We start from the raw sequence: 22,318 nt of genomic DNA, 5'->3' as shown, positions 1-22,318 counted from the left end.
CTTATATTACTTCTAATTTCACATATGTCCCACATATGACTTAAATCATTGACTTCAAATAGAAAGGATAATACCCATGGGCTAAAAGCCCTTTGATGAGAGTATTTTAACATATATACGACACAAGTGATCGCACATGATCTCTCAAAACAATAATAAATAAACTTATGCTTTTACTTACTAGAAAAATAAGGTCTCAAAAGAACGATTTATTTTTTCAACTTGTATGTCATTATCTATTTATACACATTGTCATTGTATTTCAAGAAAACGAAATCAGTTTGAAAGTATTTTAGTTAAAAAAAAAATTAATAATATTGATATTATTGTTTAATATTGTCGTATTAAACCAAAAATGTCAATAAAATGGCTCAAGAAAATTAAATAGTTTTATCAAATGAATTAAATAAGATGCTTTCTAATAGCATGTTGATTATATATATATATATATATATATATATATATAGAGAGAGAGAGAGAGAGAGCTAGGTTCATTTGTTTAAACTAAGTATTGTGTTATCGTATGCATAAATGTGGGCCAATCAAAATTAAATAAAAAATTAAACAATTAAATAAATAAATAAGGATAAAAAGGTAATTTGATTATTAGTTTCCACAAATAATAGCCTATAATTATGGTAATCATTGACTTAGTTTTCATCCCTTTTTAAAACCACAATGACGAATTAAATGGGTGTTTTGGCTCGGTGGCTCTTCTTCGCGTCTTATCCCTCCGGTCGACAGAAGCCTAATGACGCCCAACCTCAGGCTGTTCAACGATCAGTCCGACGAGATAGAACCGATTCGCAATCCCCCAAGCCTCAGTAATCTGTTGTGCAGATCACTCACTGGTTCCCCAATAAAACGCCCAATGAGCCACTTCCAATGATGCGACTTGGATGGAAGCCAACGACACAGTTCAAGCCGACAGAAAGGACAGGTAATCTTGCAATTTGTGATCTTTTGAATTCTGCACATCGGTCTATTGATGGCAGCATAGTGTCTTGTGATTTTGTGATCAATTCTTCCACCATCGTGATTGAAAGAGGGTCTTAAGATGAAAACTTTACACCAAATTGGTGCTCTGAAACATTTTCATTGGAATTGCTCTTGAGTTTTTGGAATTGGTCCCAAAAGTCGCCGCCATGATTGTAGGGGTTGTGCTGTTAGAACTAATCACAGGGCGTAAACCTGTGGACGGGTCTCAGCCTGGAAAAAAACTATGTGCAGGTTGAAACGTTCCGGATGATTGGAGCAGTTGTAGCCTGTATACGCCATTTAGCACCAAAAAGGCCACGAATGAGTCGGGTAATCATCACATCCATACTTAATTCTGGTATTATTTCAGGAATATATTATGAATAGTGATTAACTAGTCAAGCCCTAAAAATTAAAATTTGGAAACCTTAACCCTAACCCTAATATCATGAGTGGTGCAGGTGGTGACAGCTTTGGACTCGATTGTTGAGTTCACAACAGATCTGTCAAATGGGATGAAACCAGGGCAGAGTGAAATCTTTGATTCACGAGAACAATCTGCACATCGATCTGTCAAAAGGACAACAAGGATGCTGAACCCACTGAGTTTGAACAGAGTGTTGCTCAGGTAATCCCCCATTAATGTCATTCTCTTCATTGATTTCTTTAATTCATCTCAACACAGGCATTGTTCGACTTTGAAAACACCCACCAAGAGCTCAAGAGTGACTTGAAGGATTTGTACATCAACTCTGCAAAGTATGAATATCAAACCCATTAATCCCATATAAATCCTCTCCCATTTCTCCTTCATCATATCACATATTAATCTCTGTTTGATGCTTCTTTTCCAGTCAAATTGATGTTGGAAACAAAAAGGCTGTTGTGATTCACGTCCCATATTCGTGAGATTCTAATTCTATTGGAATGAAATGACGAATTCCAATTCTGTTGGAATGGAATGACGAATTCCAATTCTGTTGGAAACACAGAAGTTGATGCTTGAAAAACGGACCACATTATTCTTTTAGAATGTATTAGTCGTTGTTAGATTTTGATGTTTTCTTCCCCGTTTTGATTGTTTTTTTAGTTTTATTTTTTAACAATAAATGTAATTCTTAACAATTGTTACCCGTATTCTATAAGAAATAATGTATTTTTTGTTTTTATTTTTCAATTGATTGTTCAAGATTTTTTTATTCTACAAGAAGTTGTTATTCTTCAAGAAGTTTTTAAAGTCATCATCCAGAAATAGGTTCAAGAATATTTTTATTATTTATGGTTCAAAAATATTTTTATTTTTGAATATACTCATAAACATATTCTGTCAGAATGTCCGAATTAAAAGAATTATAATTCGTAAAATCGGATTTTTAAAATTAATAGAATCTATGATCCCTTAAAAAATGCAATTTTCCTTTATTAAATCTGTACTAATTGACTAAATTACCCTTGTAATTAATTATGATGATTTTTTCAATTATATTTAATTCAATAATATATATTAATCACTTTTTTAAAATAAGTAGATTTGATTGGCCCACATTTATGCATACAATAACACAATAATTACTTTAAACAAAATAACCTAAGTTATATATATATATATATATATATATATATATATATATATATATATATATATATATATATAAAAGGAAATAACAGTAACGAAAGTATGATAACTCAAAAATACATTGATATTATATAGAATTATCCCAAAAAGAATTAACCTATGATCTAAATATTATAAACTTCCATCGGATAATGGTGAAATATTTTTACTAAAACATGTAAAAAAAAGAACAGATTTATAAAAGTAAAATTGGAATAATTTGATTTTTGGGGAATAGTTGACTTTATATTTTATAATGAAAGTAGATGGTGGGGTCATGAAGGCTTAAATTCAAAGAATGTCCAAAGGGAATCAATTTGATTTTAAAAACAAGCATCATCGATCATAATGAAATGTTTATAGGTGTTGGGAGACCATCAAATTTGCACTTACCAAATGGATTCCATGTGTCATGCACTTCAATAAATTATTTGTTGAGAGTTTTATTATTTCTTTCTAAACCCTTTTTATCAAATAAAATAACACTTTTGATCCATTTATTAAGAACTATGTGTATATTTAGGTCGGTCGGTTGATTTTGAAATTCATATACGAAGAGTAAAAATAAGACCTCTAAATACATATTTTTGGAACCCTAAAAAACAAACATGCAAAGGGCCATGCATCTTTAATACTATTATTCATCTTTCTGTCTACTTTTTACACTTCTTACTAAGACGTTAAACAAGAAGTAGATTAATAGTATCATGTGTCTACTTTTTACACTTCTTACTAAGACGTTAAACAAGAAGTAGATTAATAGTATCATGTTTACGCTTCTTACTAAGGCGTTAACAAGAAGTGGATTAATAGTATAGAACGAATTAACACTTTCGCATGAATGGAATCTCCCATTGATAACCCATTTAAGATGGAAACCAATATCTATAATGTCCCACAATATCTTAGTTAGATTCAAATGTCCTACATATTACTTTCAACATCCTTTCTTTAATCACCATAATCCTCTTTGCAATATGTTTGAGTACAACTTCAAGCTTCAAAACCACAACCAAATACACTTGCAGTATAACTCTTTTAATGAGAGTCTAATGGTTAAGGAGTAGAATTCCACGAAGGAGATTTAGAGTTCAAATCATAACATAACCAAAATATTGTTATTGTTCTCAGTGGCGGACGCATGATAAAATCTCAGGGGTTGCACGTTGATAAATTTAAATTATGTCAGAAAATTTAACAAAAAATTTACACTGTGCTGTAAAATTTGAGAGATTGCACCGACCACCCCAAGAACCCCCTGGATTCGCCTCTCATTGTTTTGCGATTTGACCTTCCATCTGGGATGGGATGAGTTGACGTGGGTCCCTTAAATGATATGATTTACCATTATTTTTTTTGGAAAGGGAACTTCCCTAACGAGGGTTTCCGGGCCAGCTTTCGCGCACCGACTAATCCCCCGCTGCAAACATGAAGCTTTGCCTCATGCCCTGGAGTCACTGCAGGCGGACCTCCATGGCCACAAGGGCTAAGTGGTGCCAGGATTTGAACGTGGGTCAATAGGTTATCCACCATATCTCCCACATGCCTTACCAAGTCACCACAACCCAAGTGGTTATTATTTTCAATAAGTACTACGTGAATACACGCACGTTGCGCAAAATACAACAATATATTTAAAATCATTACAAATATATGTTTTTTAAATATATAAATGACGTTTTTAACTCTTATATAATAAATCTTATAATAAGTTAGTATAAACATTACTTGTTTTGAATTATATGATAATATAGACATCTTTTAAAATTTTATAATCTCAATTGTCTCAATGGTCTCTACATACAAGTTATTTATGAATAAAATTAAATATAATTAAATATAATATATGGTTTAAAGATATTTATAGTTTTTGTTATGATTAATTAATTTTAAAAAGTTTATTTGCTTAAGATTAATTTTTATCATTGTAATTATTTAAAACATCAAACATTGTTTTTTTTAAAGGTAACAATATAATTTGTGTATATAATGTTACTTTTAACTATAATTTGTGTATATAAGGATTACATTATAACCTTTTTATTACTTTTAACTATTCTTATTGTAAGTTATTTTTAAGCTACATAGTTAAAAAAATTATTGATTATAAAAAGTAGCTTCATGGTTTTTTTGTTAATTTAGAATTACAATTTAGGTTTCATACTATAATTTATAACTTTTAATTTATGAAATAGTCTCTCGGTTTTTTTCAAGTTTAACTTAAATTTTGATTTGAGTTAACCGTTTAACGTTATATTGAAATTAATAATTTAACTATTTTGCATAAAATCATAAATTATATAAAAGTTGTGACTTTAAAATAACAATTTCTCACATACGCCAACATATCTAAACTAATAAGTTAACTCTAATATGTTAAAAAGTTAGAGTCATAATTTTATAAATAGAAGTAAAATATGATATTTTAATATTGTAGTTTAGGTAATTTATTATTAGAATTTAGTTTTTTGCATTAATTTAACATTATTAACCAATTTATAATAATTATTAGAAAGAAATTGAAAAGTCATAGACGTTTTAGATACATGTGGTAAATTAAAAATGTATCTTTTATAAGTATACAAGAAAAACTGTTTCCTTTATATATATATATATATATATATATATATATATATATATATATATATATATATATATATATATATATATATATATATATATATATATATATATATATATAGGGGAGCGTTCAATCGAGAACATTTTTTATCGCGAGAACATTTGAAAACAAATTTGGACCACACAATTTTTTTAATTAAAATTATAAAATAATATTCATATAAATAAAAAAATAGTTACAAACAATTAAAAAACCCACTAACTAACACCACTCACCACCCACCACCACTACCTAACACCCATCACCACCACCTGCCACCACCACCCATCACTAACGACCACCACCAACCACCACCCACCACCCCTCACTACCCACCACCACCAACCACCACCCGCCACCACCACCATCCACCACCACCCCCACCACCTGCCACCACCACCACCACCCACCCACCACCCACCACAACCACCATCCACCACCACCACCCACCACCCATCCACCACCCACCACCACCACCACCAATCACCACCACCCGCCACTACCATCACCATCCACCATCACCACCCAACCACCACCACCCACCTCCACCACCCATCACCACCACTCATCACTACCCACCACCACCCAACACCCATCGCTACCCACCAGCCACCACCACCCGCCACCATCCACCATAACCACCACCTACCACCCACCCACCACCACCACCACCACCATTACCACCCAAGCAACACCACCCACCTCCACCACCCATCATCATCACCCAACCAACACCACCTACCACCACTACTTACCACCCATCACACCCACACTCCACCACCACCCACCATCACCACCCATCACTACCCACCATCACCAACCAACACCCACCACCTATCACTACCCACCACCCATCACCACCCGCCGCCACCACCACCCACCCACCCCAACCACCACCCATCATCCACCACCACCACAACAACCACCCACCATCATCACCACCCAACCACCACCACCTGCCACCACCACCCACCTCCACCACTCATCACCACCACCACCCACACCCACCCACCAAAACCACCACCCATCACTATCACCACCACCACCCACAACCATGCCACCTCCACCACCCATCATCACCACCCGCCAACACTACCACCCACCCACCACAACCATCATCCATCACCCACCACCATCACCACAACCACCCACCATCATCACCACCCAACCACCACCACCCGCCACCACCACCCACACCCACCCACCAAAACCACCACTCATCACTATCACCACCACCACCCACAACCATGCCACCTCCACCACCCATCATCACCACCCGCCGCCACAAGCCCCGCCCCCACCTACAAAAACCACCACTCGTCACCACCAACCACCACTATCCACCAATCACTACCACCTGTCACCACCACCTACCATCACCGCCCGCCTCCACCACCCATCACCATCACCACTACCCCCAACCACCCACTTACACCACCTGTTACCACCACCCACCACAACCACCCCCACCCACCACCACCACCCCCAACCACCCACTTACACCACCCGTTACCACCACCCGCCACCACCACCCACCAACCACCCACCACAACCACCACTCACCACCACCAATCACCACCCTCGACCACCATCACCACCCACCATCACCACCCAACCACCACCACCCGCCACCACCACCCACCTCCACCACCCATCACTACCCACCACCACCCAGCACCCATCACTACCCACCACCCATCATTACCCACCACCCACCACCACTCGCCACCACCATCCACCTCTACTACCCATTATGATCACCCAACCAACACCACCTACCACCACTACTTACCACCCATCACAACCACCCTCCACCACCACACACCATCACCACCCATCACTACCCACCACCACCAACCACCACCCACCACCTATCACCCACCACCACCCACCACCTATCACCCACCACCACCACAACCACCCCCAACCACCCACTTACACCACCCGCCACAGCCACCCCCACCCTCACCCACCACTCACCAAGACCACCACCACCCATCAACACCACCCGAAACCAACACCAACACCCCCACCCACCACCACCACATTTGATTATATGTATGCATATGATTTACATGGATACGATTCGTTTTTTTCTAAATAAATCATATGTGATTAGATACCTTTTATCACATATGATTAAATACACAAGAATAAAAAAATGTATATTATCCACATAAATCACATGTGATTAGACATATATAATCACATCTGATTATATGTTTTAATCACATATGATTTATGTGAAAAACATGCATTTTCGCGTTATTGATTCGTTAGTTGTTCTCTTATATTTAATCACATGTGATTATAATCACATATGATTTATATTGACAAGATTCATTTTCACATTTTCTCTTCAACAAATTTTTTTATGTTTTTAATCACATGTGATTTATGTGGACAATATTTATTTTTGCATCGATTCAATAATTTTCTCATGTATTTAATCATACATGATTAATGTGGACAAGATTCGTTTTTGTTTATATAAATCATATGTGATTAAATACATATAATCACATGTGATTATACACAAAAAAAACTATTGAATCGAGAAAGCGAGAATGAGTTTTGTCCACATAAATCTTTTGTGATTAGATACGTATAATCACATGTGATTATATGTATTTAGTCATATATGATTTATGTGGACAATATTCATTTCTCGTTTTCCATTCAATAGTTGGTCTCATGTATTTAATCACATGTGATTATATGTATTTAATCACATATGATTTATATGGACAATATTCATTTTCATGTTTTCGACTCAATATTTAGTTTCATGTATTTAATCACATGTGATTATATGTATTTAATCACATATGATTTATATAGAAAAAATATATATTTTCGCGTTCTTGATTCAATAATTGTTCTCATGTATATAATCACATATGATTAAATGTATCTAATTACATAGGATTTATATGGACAAAATTCACTTTCGAGTTTTAGATTCAATAATTTTCTTACGTATTTAATCACATGTGATTATAAGTATCTAATCATATGTGATTTATATGGACAAAATTGAATCGATCTTGTCTATATAAATCATATGTGATTAGATATATATATTAACATATTATCAAATATACGAGAACAACTATTGAGTCGAGAAGACAAAAATGAATATTGTCCACATAAACCATATATCAATTGATATAATCATATTTGATTATATCAATTTAATCACATATGATTAATGTGGTAAAAGAACAACTATTGAATTAATAATACAAAAATAAATAATGTCTACATAAATCATACTTGATTAGATACATATAAGCACATGTGTATTTAGTCACATGTGATTATATGTATTTAATCACATATGATTTATATGGACAAGATTCGTTTTTGCATTCTTGATTCAGTAGTTGTTCTCGTGTATTTAATCACAAATTATTAAATGTATTTAATCAAATACGAATAAAATGGACAAAAAACCATTGTTGAATTGAGAACGTGAAAATGAATATTGTCCACATAAATCATATGTGACTAAATACATATAATCACATGTGATTATATGTACCCAATCACATATTATTTATTTGGACAAATTTCATTATTTCTTTCTCAATTCAATACTCATGTACTTAATCACATGTGATTATATGTATCAAATCACATATGATTTATATTGATAGTATTTGTTTTCACATTTTTTATTCAATATTTTTTCTCATGTATTTAATCATATGTGATTGTATGTATTTAATCACATATGATTAATGTGGAAAAACAAAAACTGTTGAATCGAAAATGCGAAAATGAATCTTGTGTACAGAAATTATATGTGACTAAATGTACAAGAACAACTATTGAACAAGAATATGAACACGAATATTCTCCATATAAATCATATATGATTAGATACATATAATCTCATGTAATTAAATACACAAGAACAACAACTGAATCGAGAGCGCGAAAATAAATATTTTCCACATAAATTCTATGTGATTAGATATATGTAATCACATGTGATTATATGCATTTAATCACATATGATATATGTGGACAATATTTATCTTGGTGTTATCGATTAAATAGTTGTTCTCGTGTATATAATCTTATGTGATTATATGTATCTAATCACATATGATTTATATAGACATCAATATTTTTTGTCCATATACATCATATAATCACATGTGATTATATGTATTTAATCAAATATGATTTATGTAGACGATATTTATTTTTGCGGTTTCGATTGAATAATTGTTTTTGTGTATTTAATCACATGTGATTATATGTATATAATCACGTATGCTTTGAGGTGGACAAGATTCATTTTTGCCTTCTCGGTTCAATAGTTGTGCTCATGTACTTAATCATATGCGATTAAACATATAATCACATGTGATAAAATACATGAGAACAACTATTGAATCGACAAAGTGAAAATGAATTGTGTCCACATAAATCATATGTGATTAGATTAATATAATCATATGTGATTAGATGTATGTAATCGCATATGATTATTTTGGATAATGATTTGTTTTTGTGTTCTTGGTTCAATATTTTTTATCATGTATATAATCACATGTGATTGTATGTATCTAATCACATATGATTTATATAGACAATATTCATTTTTTCCAAATAAAATCATATGTGATTAGAAACATATAATCACATCTGATTAAATGTAATTAATCACATATGATTAAAGTGGAAAAAAGACAATTATTGAATCAAGAATGCAAAAATGAATCTTAGCCACATAAATCATATGTGATTAGATATACATAATCACATGTTATTATATGTATCTAATCGCATATGATTTATGTGGACAATATTCATTTTTGTGTTCTCAATTCAATAGTTGTTCTTGTGTATTTAATCACATGTGATTATACGTATCTAATCACATATGATTTATGTGAATAAGATTCAAATTCGCGTTCTCAATTCAATAGTTGTTATCATGTATTTAATCATATGTCATTTTATATATTTAATCACATGTGATTAATATGGACAAAGAACAACTATTAAATCGAAAACACAAAAATGAATCTTGTGCATATAAGTCATATGTGGATAGATCAAATAATCGCATGTGATTTCATACACGAGAAAAATTAACGAATCGAGAACGCGGAAATGAATTTTGTATGCATTTCACACTAAAACAAACTACATTTTACCTTTCCTTGTTCACTCTACCGGATTAGGGTAAACGTAAACAATATCATAAAACAAGTAATGCCTACATAATAGGAGAGTTAGTGTAACTCGCCTCCTTGAACTTGAAAATTAGCTAGCATGAGCAAGATGGATCCTTTCCTTTCTGAGAACCTACACAACAATCATAACATTATTTAGCTTGTGCTTTGTTGTATTACTCTTATAAAACTTATGTATATATTTTCTTATTTTCTCTTTGATTGCAGTGTTCTTTTGGGATCTGTTTTCTTACCTTTCAACCTATTCTTAAATTTCTATAAAATAATATTGGTAAAGTTCCCTCTTTTATCTTTTCAGAAATATAAAGATCTCGTTCTAATGATTTTTGGTTGATTTTATATTAAATTTACAAGTTAGTAACTTTAAGCTGTCACATTCTGGACCACTCAACACTATTGGAATAAACTGTACCAATCTACTAATAATTGCATCAAACCCTTTATATGTGGGAAAATATACATCCATATTTAACTATAGGCTTACGAATTTTGGCATTTGGAGTTTTGATGAATTTATTATGATTTTTTGAAGACAGTGCATTAAATTTGTGACAGTATGGACCAAACTGAGAAAATTGCCAATTTTACCCCTCAAGGATTTGGAATTTCGAAATGTGATTCAAAGTTTGAAGAAACTAGACACAATAATAATTCCATAAAAATAAGTCTCATGATTTTTAGGTGTTCCTACTGACTTGCACGAATTTTAGAAGTTGGAGGACAAATTTGGGAAAATTGATCATAATAGCTTTTAAATCACTTTTGGTGTTCTATTAAGTACTTAATGGTTAAGCCTTAAGTTTATCACTTTTAACATGATTGTTGGTTACTCATTAGGATATTGAGATGTGAAATTCAATTTAACCTAAGGACCTTAATGTTTGGCTTAATGAGGGTTCAAAGTTAAGGATTTTCACATAAAATGCCACTTTGACACTTATTAGGTTCTTTCAGACAATATGACAAACACCTTGTGTGCTTGAAATCCTATAGTGATCATTAACTCTCTAATAGAATCCAATCCATCCCCTAGAGCTTAGTATTTTCATTTATCATTGACACGAACAATTAACATAAAGAAGAAACGATTCATGATTATAAATGAAACGATGTCAGATTTCACAATATCATGAATCTGACTCATAATTCGATCAGATCCATTGTTTTCCTGATCAAGAGTACAAATCAAACTAGAATGTGCTAATGAGAGAGAGAGAGAGAGAGTAGTGATAGTACCTTCGGAAGATCAGATTGTTTATCATACCACCACTTGCTTGTCAGCTCCCAAAATCGAAATCATGCAGTCATATCTCCCCAATTTTGCCTCCGGCGCGATAACATTTCATTCCGGTGGACATTTTTCCAGATTCTTGATCTGTATCGTGGAGACCGCGAACCAGATCTGGTGCCTTCAACTTCAAATCCAGATCTGAAGAAACTAGGTATGATAGGTGGTTCATATGAGATGAGGAGGTGAAGCAAATTCCTAGAGAGCGGAGAAACGACGCTTTCAGCAGTGGTCCGACAGTTAGATGGCCGACGGCGGAGATATGGCAGTTCCGGCGGCTGACCGGTGCTCTTAATGGTGGTCCGGCGAAATTAAAAAGACGTACTAACGTATATTGGTGGGGTGGTGTTGTGGTAGGTAGTTTTTATTTGTTTATAGTAAGATTTAAAGTGGTGGGTTAAAATTGTTCTCAAATGTTCTCACGGGAAAAATGTTCTCATTGGAACATAACTCTCTCTCTCTCTCTCTCTCTGTATATATATATATATATATATATATATATATATATATATATATATATATATATAGGGGACAGTTCAAATAAAAACAGTAAATAGTGTGAGAACGTAAAAACACTTTTTTATGTTATTATTCTGCAATGAATTTTGTATCGACAACTTTATGTCATTATTCAGCAAAGAATAAATGAATAGTCAAATGTTAAAATTAAAATTAGAATTACTACAAAAATGCACATACATAAGTTTATAATAGAATAATAACATTGTAATGAATATATGACTAATCGAAAGTTAATATTTATATTAGAATTACTTCAACAATATACATATACAAAATTTATTACAGAATAATAAAATAAACATAGTGTTTTTACGTTCTCACACTATTTACTGTTTTTATTTGAACTTACTTCTATATATATATATATATATATATATATATATATATATATATATATATATATATATATATATATATATATACTACGTACAACATGATTATTAGATTATGAGTATGAGTATTTAGTATCGCATAAGCACCTGTTAAATGCACTTGCAAACACCCTCTAATGATGCTTTGAATGGAAAAATATATGATATGATGGATGGAAATTTCATTTGGTTTTTTTGTTCATATAAACAACAAAAAATCGATTATAGTTGCAAAATAATACAAATGCATCATCTCTTCCAATTGAGATATTATATCATAAATATTATTTTAATTCACAAGAAACAAAATCATTTTCATTTATTAAACAATTAAAACTGCACATTGTTGATTTTAATTTGATAATTTGGATAAGTAATTGGAGTGTCTAATGTAATCGATAGACATGAGAATCTAAGTATGTCATCGATGATTTTCTCAAGATGCATAGAAGGTTCAATGATCAAATTTATTTATTTTACCCCTAAATTCTATAAAGTTTCTCGAGATATACTAGAAAAATATGGTAAATTCGGTTATATTTGGGATAGAGATGAGCATAGGCGGGTACCCGCTTCATTTCGCCGGAATCGACGGTTCTTGTGAAGTTAGAACCGGTTTAGGCGGCTCTTAAATTTTTGGAACTAGTCCTGGAATCGGCGGTTCCAGGTCCGAGACCGTATAACCCGATTATGTCATTTTTTTATTTATTTCCGTTGATATAAAATAATTCTTAGCCATTGAAACAAAAAGTAAATACTATAACTAGTTTATTATAATACAAGTTACAAACGGCAAAAAATAATCGTTATAAAGATAATTCAAAGTGTTAAATATAAGTCATAAACAAAAGTTCATGTTCTTAACATCAACTCGTTAATGTTATTTAACATCAAATATTTTCAAAAATATTATCATCATGTATGTTCAAATTGCTTTACCGTCATGCATTCATATTAAATTAGATCATTTATTTTGAAAAAGAAAGGTTGCAAATATGACTTATTAGCATGCTCTCTTCATTATCCAATTAGATAGTCTCAACAAATGTCTTAGTCATCAAGTTGTTACGGTCAATTCCTTTAAGTATTAAGTATTTTTAACTTTTAATATTTTGGAACCGGTTCAGGCAGTTACCCAGCGGGTAACGGTTCCTAAAAAATGAAAACCAGAACCTAAACCACTCCTTGGTGGTTCCCACTTTTAGCAACCGGAAATGGAACCAGTGACCTCGATGACGGTTCCGAGGCGGTTCTGATTCCAAAAGCGGGTACTTGCTATCCATAATCACCCCTAATTTGAGAGTGAAACTGATTAAAACTTTGCAATTTATGAAAGGAAAGAAGATTCAAAGTGTAAGACCTCACACAGTCAATCTAAACATGCAAAGAAGTAGGAGTGGTCCACAAAACTTAATTACCGTGGTTTTTGAATTGAGTTTCTTCACAACTTTACATACGGTTGATCAATTGATTAGTTGTTTTTTCTCCCGAAGGAGAGGCTAGTGTAATTGATGGGCACTGAATATATATATATATATATATATATATATATATATATATATATATATATATATATATATATATAATTTAGTGTGTTGTAAAAATTCCGATTATGCACCGATTAATCTCCGATTAGTCCTTAGGCGCTACTCGGCAAATTAGAATGTGCCCAACGGTTAATCAGTTCCCTAAACAATGAATTTCTATCAATAGAAACTATTTGAGGTATGATTAGTGTTGTATTAATCATATTAACAAATTTTGTTATGATTTTGATGATATTTACCAACTTTATTATGATATTAGTCATATTTAATTTTTTTTAAATTCAACGAATTTACAATTTAGGGTCTCCAACTAGTCGCCAACAAATCCCGACAAAGCCGACTAATTCCTAGTTGCTAGTCGACCGACTTAGTACAGCTTAGCGACTGCAATTATATATATATATATATATATATATATATATATATATATATATATATATAATACCCGTTTGCCTAGATGTTTCGGTTTAGGGTTTCAAGGAGTCAAAAGGTTGGATTTTTGAGGAAAATGAGTCAGACACGTGAGACATAGAGGCTCATGGCGTGAGACAGGCCAAGATGGAAACTTTCGTCCGGGACTGGGCTCACGACGTGAGACATGGAGGCTCACGACGTGAGAGCTGCTGCAACCCTAGCCCATGATCTTTTAGGATTTCCTTTGTAGTTAAGCACATATAAACCCATTTTAGGGTTTCTTATCAGCCTCAAAACCCTCTTTCACCCCATAAAACCCTAGCCTTCATCCCTTGCTTGATTCTTGGTCATTTTGGAGTCTATCTTGGTTTGAAGAAGAAGAAAAGAAGGAGAAAGAGATCTTTTGTAGAGGCTTGCAATGAATCATCATCATCACCTTACATTGTTTCAGGACCATTGAAAGTGTCAAAGTTTCCACCTTTATTGTTATATGAGGCTAGATCTAAGTTTTGCACCACTTTTCTTCTTGGTTGTGCAGGTTTGATTGCCAACTTTATGGGTTATAAAGGTCTTAAGGGCACGTTTGGTACAGAGAAAGGGAATTGCACCGGAGAATGGAAATGCAGAGAAAGATAATTAAACTGGGGGAAAAGAATTGATTCCACTGTTTGGTAGAGCTGAAAATCCACTAGAGAAATGTTTTCCAGAATCATTTCTCTTGTTTGGTTGTATTAAACAATGAAATAGAAATTAGTTTTTTTACATTGTTTATTTATTTTCAAGCAACATTTTTTTTTATAAAAATGCATTATCATGTACATCTTAATTTGTTAAAATATACATCTTTTATGTTTATAATTTTTTATTTTAAAATTACTTGTTACCGAATAGTTTATTTTATTATCAATTAATATTATTTTATATACATCTTCTATTGGAAACATATTTCTAATATAAAAAAAATAAGTTGCAAATAGATCCAAACATAAAGAAAATATGAAAATCATACTATCTAAAAACTATATCCAATAATGAACGTGCAACAAGTCAAATTCATTATTCGTAACAACTAAAAAAACAGAACTTAAAATAGTCTAATCATGCTATTGAGCCATCCGCAACCATTTTCACGTAACAACTCCGTCATCTAAAAAAATGATCGGGTGTGGAATTGATATTTGCTTGATATGTCGATCGCCTTAACTTCAGCATTAGCAGTAATGCATCATTTAGTTGTATCCTAACCAAATCAACTTGTATTTGTCCGATGTCTAAGTTAAGAACTTCAAATTCTACATAAAAAAATAAAAAACAAAACATAAAAAACTAAATAGCTCTAACATACCTTGTTTAGGACTGCGTAAGTCAGTCAATTCTTGTCCAATTAAGATGTTTTTTATCCTAAAATGAAGCCAATACATAGGACTACAATCTGATAAAAATATCAGCTCGTTCCGAGGTCGTATGAGTAATTTACGGTTGTTTAAAGTCGGGCTAAAATTTTACAAAATGCTGATGCAAAAAACAACTCTAACAGCCTATGTTTAGGGCTATGTAAGTTAGTCAATTCTTACCAAATTAAGCTGTTTTTTCAGCCTAAAATGAAGCCAATACATAGGACTACAATCTGGGAAAAGTCAGCTTGTTCCAAGGTTGTATGAGGAATTTATGGTTGTTCAAAGTTGGGCTAAATTTTACAAAATGCTGAACAAAAACTAACAGCTCTAGCAGCACCTGTTTACGGCTATGTAATTCGATCAATTCTTAACCAATTAAGTTGTTTTTTTATCATAAAATGTAGCCAAGACAGAGGACAACAATCTGGGAAAAAACTCAACTTGTTCCAAGATCGTATGAGGTTATGCCTTTAAAATTTGGCAAAAAATTTACAAAACAATGAAACAAAAACCAATAATAATCCCTATTTTCTCCACAATACTAATACTTGGAAATCCCAAATATTAAATAACAGATTCATATGTTCCTTATGGTCTGATTTTAATCAAAATACATTCACAATCACTTTATTACAATTTCAATTTGAGATGTTTGATGGAATGTTATAATTCTCACGTTATTTATACATAAATCGGCCAAATAATCAAAATAATAAATTGATCAAGAATCATATATCGTTCAAAGTAGAAATCCGATAATTACTTGTGATTGGGATTAGGTTTGCATGTGATTGGAATTAGGTTTGCAAAATCGAAACACAAAGAAATCGGGGATAAGGAGATTGGCACCGAAGCCGTCAATATTTGTTGAAGCTAGAAATTGAGAAGTAGTATCGGATATTTGTTGAAGCTTGAAATCGAGAAGCAGAAGCTGTGGAGAAATCGATTTCTTCAGTAGATGAAGATTATCAATGACGAAAAATAAGGAGCACACCCATGAGGTTCGAAGTCACGACGTCTTTTATTTCTTGGCCTTTTTGTTTTGTTTTCTCGATTGCTTTTTCTCACCATTTCTTTATAAAAAAAGGAGAATTAATAAGATGGACATGGAATTAATTTATTTCCTTTTCTCTCCTTTTTTAATACTAACCAAACAAGAGAAGTGGAATACATCCCATTTCTCTGCTCTAAATTCCCTATACCAAACACCCCCTAAGAGTATTATGGAGTTCTGATCTAGAGAATGGTTGAGTTATGAAACCTTGCATGAAATTTGGATGTATTTTTCTTCAACTTATGACCCAAATGAGATCTAGACATGTATTGGACATATATGTCTTAGAAGCATCGACTTTCCAGTGTATTGTAGAGTTATAAGACCTTCTAGAAAGTTAGAGTTCAAGGCTTAATGGATTAAGGACTTAAAAGTAGGACTTTTGGCTTCAGACTGTTCTCACGACGTGAGACATGGGGTCTCACGACGTGAGGAGTGGTTGATCTCATTTCTGATGAGATTCTTGGGGCTCACGACGTGAGGAAAGGCTGCCCACATCGTGAGGTCAGCTCAGGTGTCTTTCCTTGACTGAGTTGGCTACGTTGAGTCGGGATGAGTTGGAATCGGACTGAGTGAGCTCTCACGACGTGACCAAAGGCTGGTCAAGACATGATAATGAAGAGTTGACATTATGTGATGATTACTTTGACTTTGACCATTGACTTTTGGCTTGGGTTGACTTTTAGTCAAATTCAGCACCCATCTTTTGGCAGGAAAGCAGCTAGCTGTGATCGACACGGTTGTGATCTGAGTTTTAGTCGGGTTTGTGATTAAGGTGAGTCTCCTCACAGTACTTGTGGGGCGAAGGCACCAATGCCAGCCCACTAGATTATGTTATATTATGTGCTTGTAGTCTTTGTGACTCATGTTGTATGTGTTGTATGCATGTGTGCCTGGTTGTTATATGTATGTGGGGTGAAATAGACCCGATGCAGCCTTGTGCTGACATATGAGTTGAAATAGACTCGGGGGTGAATAGACCCGGTACAACTTTGTGTTGACATAGGTGTTGAAATAGACTCAGGGTGAAATAGACCCAGCACAATCTTGTGCTGGCAGATATGTATGGTATATGGTATTTTGGGGAACTCACTAAGCTATGTGCTTACGATTTAATATTTATGGTTTCAGGTACTTCCGGTTCGAAAGGGAAGGGCCCGACGTGACTGAACAACATCCTCCCAGAGTTTTCTGCATTGACAATCTTTGATCTTTACTCTGATGTTTAAATAATCTACCCGCTTTAATCGGTTTTGGAACAACTCTTTTGTATGGTTTAGTGTCTTAAAAATGAAAATTTTACTATGAATTTCTGGGATGTTACGCCTAATTTGTTTATCCTTTTTCAAAACCAAAACCACCATTGGACTCTTAGAGTTTCGTCTAAGAGAGATCAATGCTAAAAAAAAAAAGATTTGACGATTTTTTTTGAAATGCACATATATGCACATTTGAATGTTCATATATGTGTATGTATGTACATTTAGTGTTTTTTTTTATTTAATTTCTAAACCAACACAATAATAGGTTTTTTCCAAAAAAAAAATGTCAAATCCTTTTTTTTACCATGGATCTCTCTTTGGCCAACTCCAACCATCCATCATATTACATCATTTTTGTGTTTTAGAGGGCAAGAATATTTTAACCAACCTGTAAACTTAGTATCATTCTCATGTTAGATCCATTTTAACACCAAATATGAAGGCCAAATGTGAATGCTTCTAAAACCCACCATTTTAAAGGTTGGATGGAATTCAAACACCATTTGTGTTAAACAATCATCATTTTAGTGTTTGTGATTGTAGAATCTCTTAGACATAGTTGTAGGAGTCCAGTGATGGTTTTGGTTTTGAAAAATTATGAATGGATTATAAGTTTTCGAATTCTTGCAAATATTTAAGTTCTCAAAAGAACTTATATATATATATATATATATATATATATATATATATATATATATATATATATATATCATACTATATTATAAAGGAAACATTTTTTCTTTCACCACATTCATTTGAAACTCTCAACTCTTCATATTTCCATTTAATATACGTAATTTATTAACTTAAATATGTTTTTAGTTGTAAACATTATCATATATGGAAGACTTTGTGACTTATCAATATGATATACTTAATTTGTTAACTTCAATATATTGTTAAATAAATAACCTACATTAGTGTAACAAATAAGCTTAAAAATGTAGTGTAAAATTTAAAACCTAAAGTAAAATATTAAATAATGTTAAAAAAATTCGATATATATATATATTTTAAGATAGTTAAAAGGAAAACATGAAAAATAATAAACGTAAAAGAATTTAAATCGATGAATCGAATTAACTAAAAGGTGTCTGAAAACTATATTTTATATTAACTAAAATTCAATTAAGTTGTTTTTAAATTAATTTATAATAATAATATTTAAAAATAATCAAAACTTAGAAATTAAATTATGTTAGATTACAAACATTTGTTGATAATTTAAATAATCATCACGATGAAATTAAAACACCGTCAATTTTTTTTAAAAAATTAATAAATCATAACAGTAGTAAATTAAAATAGTTGACAAATATAGCTAATGTTATACACACGTAAAACATGAGTAGAAACCATTAAATGATTTGATTTTAATAAGCGTTATTTTATCTATGACTTTTCAATAACATAAGATTTCCAAAAGTTTTAATTTTATTGTGTGCAACGTGCCTTTCACCACATTCATTTGAAACTCTCATGACTTTTCAATTTCTTTCTAATAATGATTATAAGTTGGTTAATAAAGTTAAATAAATATCAAACCTAAAGTGTGATCATATATAAACTAAATTTCAATATTAAAAGAAAATATTTACTTCTACTTATAAAGTTATGTTTTTAACTTTTAACATATTATACTTAATCTATTAGTTTTAGTATGATGTTGTATGTAAACTATTATCATTTTAAAGCTACAACGTTTGAACAATTTGTATAAAATAATTAAATTGTTAATTTAATTATAACATTACAGGTCAACTTAAATATAAATTTTAGTTCAGCTTAAACAACCACCGAATCCTGACGATGGTGAATGACCACTCCATGGACCTTGACCACGGACCCTCACGTAATACCCCTGAACTGATTTCGGCTGTAACCGAGATAACACTGGACACTTCGAACCAGAAGTGAGAAATGACCCTACACCAGCTACTAATAATTCCTGGTATGCAATTGGCATATGACAATTCCGAAAATACAATCCGAATACAAGCGGAGAGATAACTCATACATACTATCACCTGAGACCGAGGTAAGAACAGTCATAATGCATATAGAATCAAAAATAGCCATTGATACATACCTGCAACATTCCCTGTTGTAATCCGGATCCCCCTCGTCTGTCACTGCAAGGCCCTACCTTTTCGCACATCCGTAATCCTCAAGGTAGTCGGGGCAGACACACTCCCTGCTCCTCCCCTCATTGTCGGGCAGTCGGCCTTCTTGTGGCCCACCTGATTGCAGTGAAAACATAATGGGCTTGCCCCCTGAGGGCAGTCCCTGCTGACATGACCATCACCGCCACACTTGTAGCAGCCTGAACCCCTGGAACGACAAACTCCCTCATGCAGTTTCCCGCACGTGCTGCACTGACTTCGGCCCTGCCGACCTACCAATCACTGATCTGAAGTCTTGGGTCTCTTCCCGGGACCCTCCAAAGTGTAAATCTGATCTGACATCCTCTTCGCAATGTGCTCTAAATCAATCTCGCTCTCCCGCGCCCTGACAATCATAGAGTCCAGGGTCGGGCATGCTGAGAAGCTGACATGCTCCCGAATATCAGCTCTCAACATATCATGGTAGCGGGGCCTCTGCATCTCCTCATCCCCCGCATACTGAGGCACCAATAAGGCCCTCTCCCGGAACTTGGCGGTAATCTCCACCACCGTCTCCGTCGTCTGTCTCATGTCTAGGAACTCCCTGGCCAGTTGTTGAAGCTCCACAACCGGCGCAAACTCTGCCCTAAACATGGTCACAAAGTCAGACTAGATCATAGCCTCAATGGCTGAGGCTCCCAAGAAATCACCAACTGACTGTTGGGTTTTAGTATACTACAACATCCTATGGTGCACATACAACCCTAAATACCTTGGATCTATGTTTTCACTAATTATACATGCAAATGGTTTCCAAGGTATTAATCTTACAACTAGCATGCATTTAACATAAACCATATAAGATACTAGTTAGCATAACACACCTTTTGATGGAACTTGAAGTCTTGGTGTATTTGGCCTCAAAGAGCTTAGCCCCAATAGTGTGGAAGCCTTAAGTGGAATCACAACACATCATGGACAAGGATGAACTTGAGAGAGAATTCCATGCACACAAAAACCACCATGAACTCCAAGAAGATACAAGTTGCGATTTTGGGCAATGAAGTATTCATTTATATGTGGGATTTCTAGGGTCATGGATATAACCCAAATCCATACCCATGGATTTTATGATCCATGGTTCATGTGGCCCAACTCTTTATGTATCCATACATAAACTTGGTCCAATATGGATCATAAGCCCAACACATATAAATATAACTAATTATCATAATTAGTCCCCATAGATTTAATTAGTCTCTTTTGACCACTAAATTAATTCCAAATTAATTCTTGATCAATACTAATTAAAACATACGATTTCATATTAATATATTATAACTTATAATATATTAATAAACCATAAATAACCTTCTCTCAAAAATCCATCCTAACAAATTGTCCTGATGATATGTAACCCAAATGGATCATGCTACTTTCGGGTCGAATACATACCAATAATAGTTATGGGCTTAGACACCTAATCCAACAGTCTCCCACTTGGATAAGTCTAAAACTATTATTCAAGTATGACTCCAAGATCCCGACTAGCAATCGTAGCTCTTAAAAGCTGTTGTCGAACTCTGAACAAATCAATGACATGTCCATTAGATAAGGGATCATATATTCCTCCATTCTAGATATCATATGGACTGAGACATGGATTATAATCATTCTCTCTGTCCATTTGTTGTTTCCCGATTTCCGATTTATGATGACTGACTAATTGAACAAATCAAATCAGTCCAGGCCCGGCCGAGCACTTACGTATGTCATCACTAAATCATCGAGGGGCCCACAAATATCACTTTTATCCCTCCAAGGGTAAAAGGAATGGATAAACTTCGACTCATACGCTTGTTCTACTACTTGTTGAATCATACACAAAGGCACGTTTTATAACATCGAGTTACCAAATGCGTTTACGTGCAATCA

Source organism: Lactuca virosa, chromosome 7, assembly GCF_052849685.1.
Source record: "Lactuca virosa cultivar CGN04683 chromosome 7, Lactuca_virosa_CGN04683_v6, whole genome shotgun sequence".
Classification (NCBI taxonomy): Eukaryota; Viridiplantae; Streptophyta; class Magnoliopsida; order Asterales; family Asteraceae; genus Lactuca; species Lactuca virosa.
Note: the sequence above shows the minus strand (reverse complement) of the source record.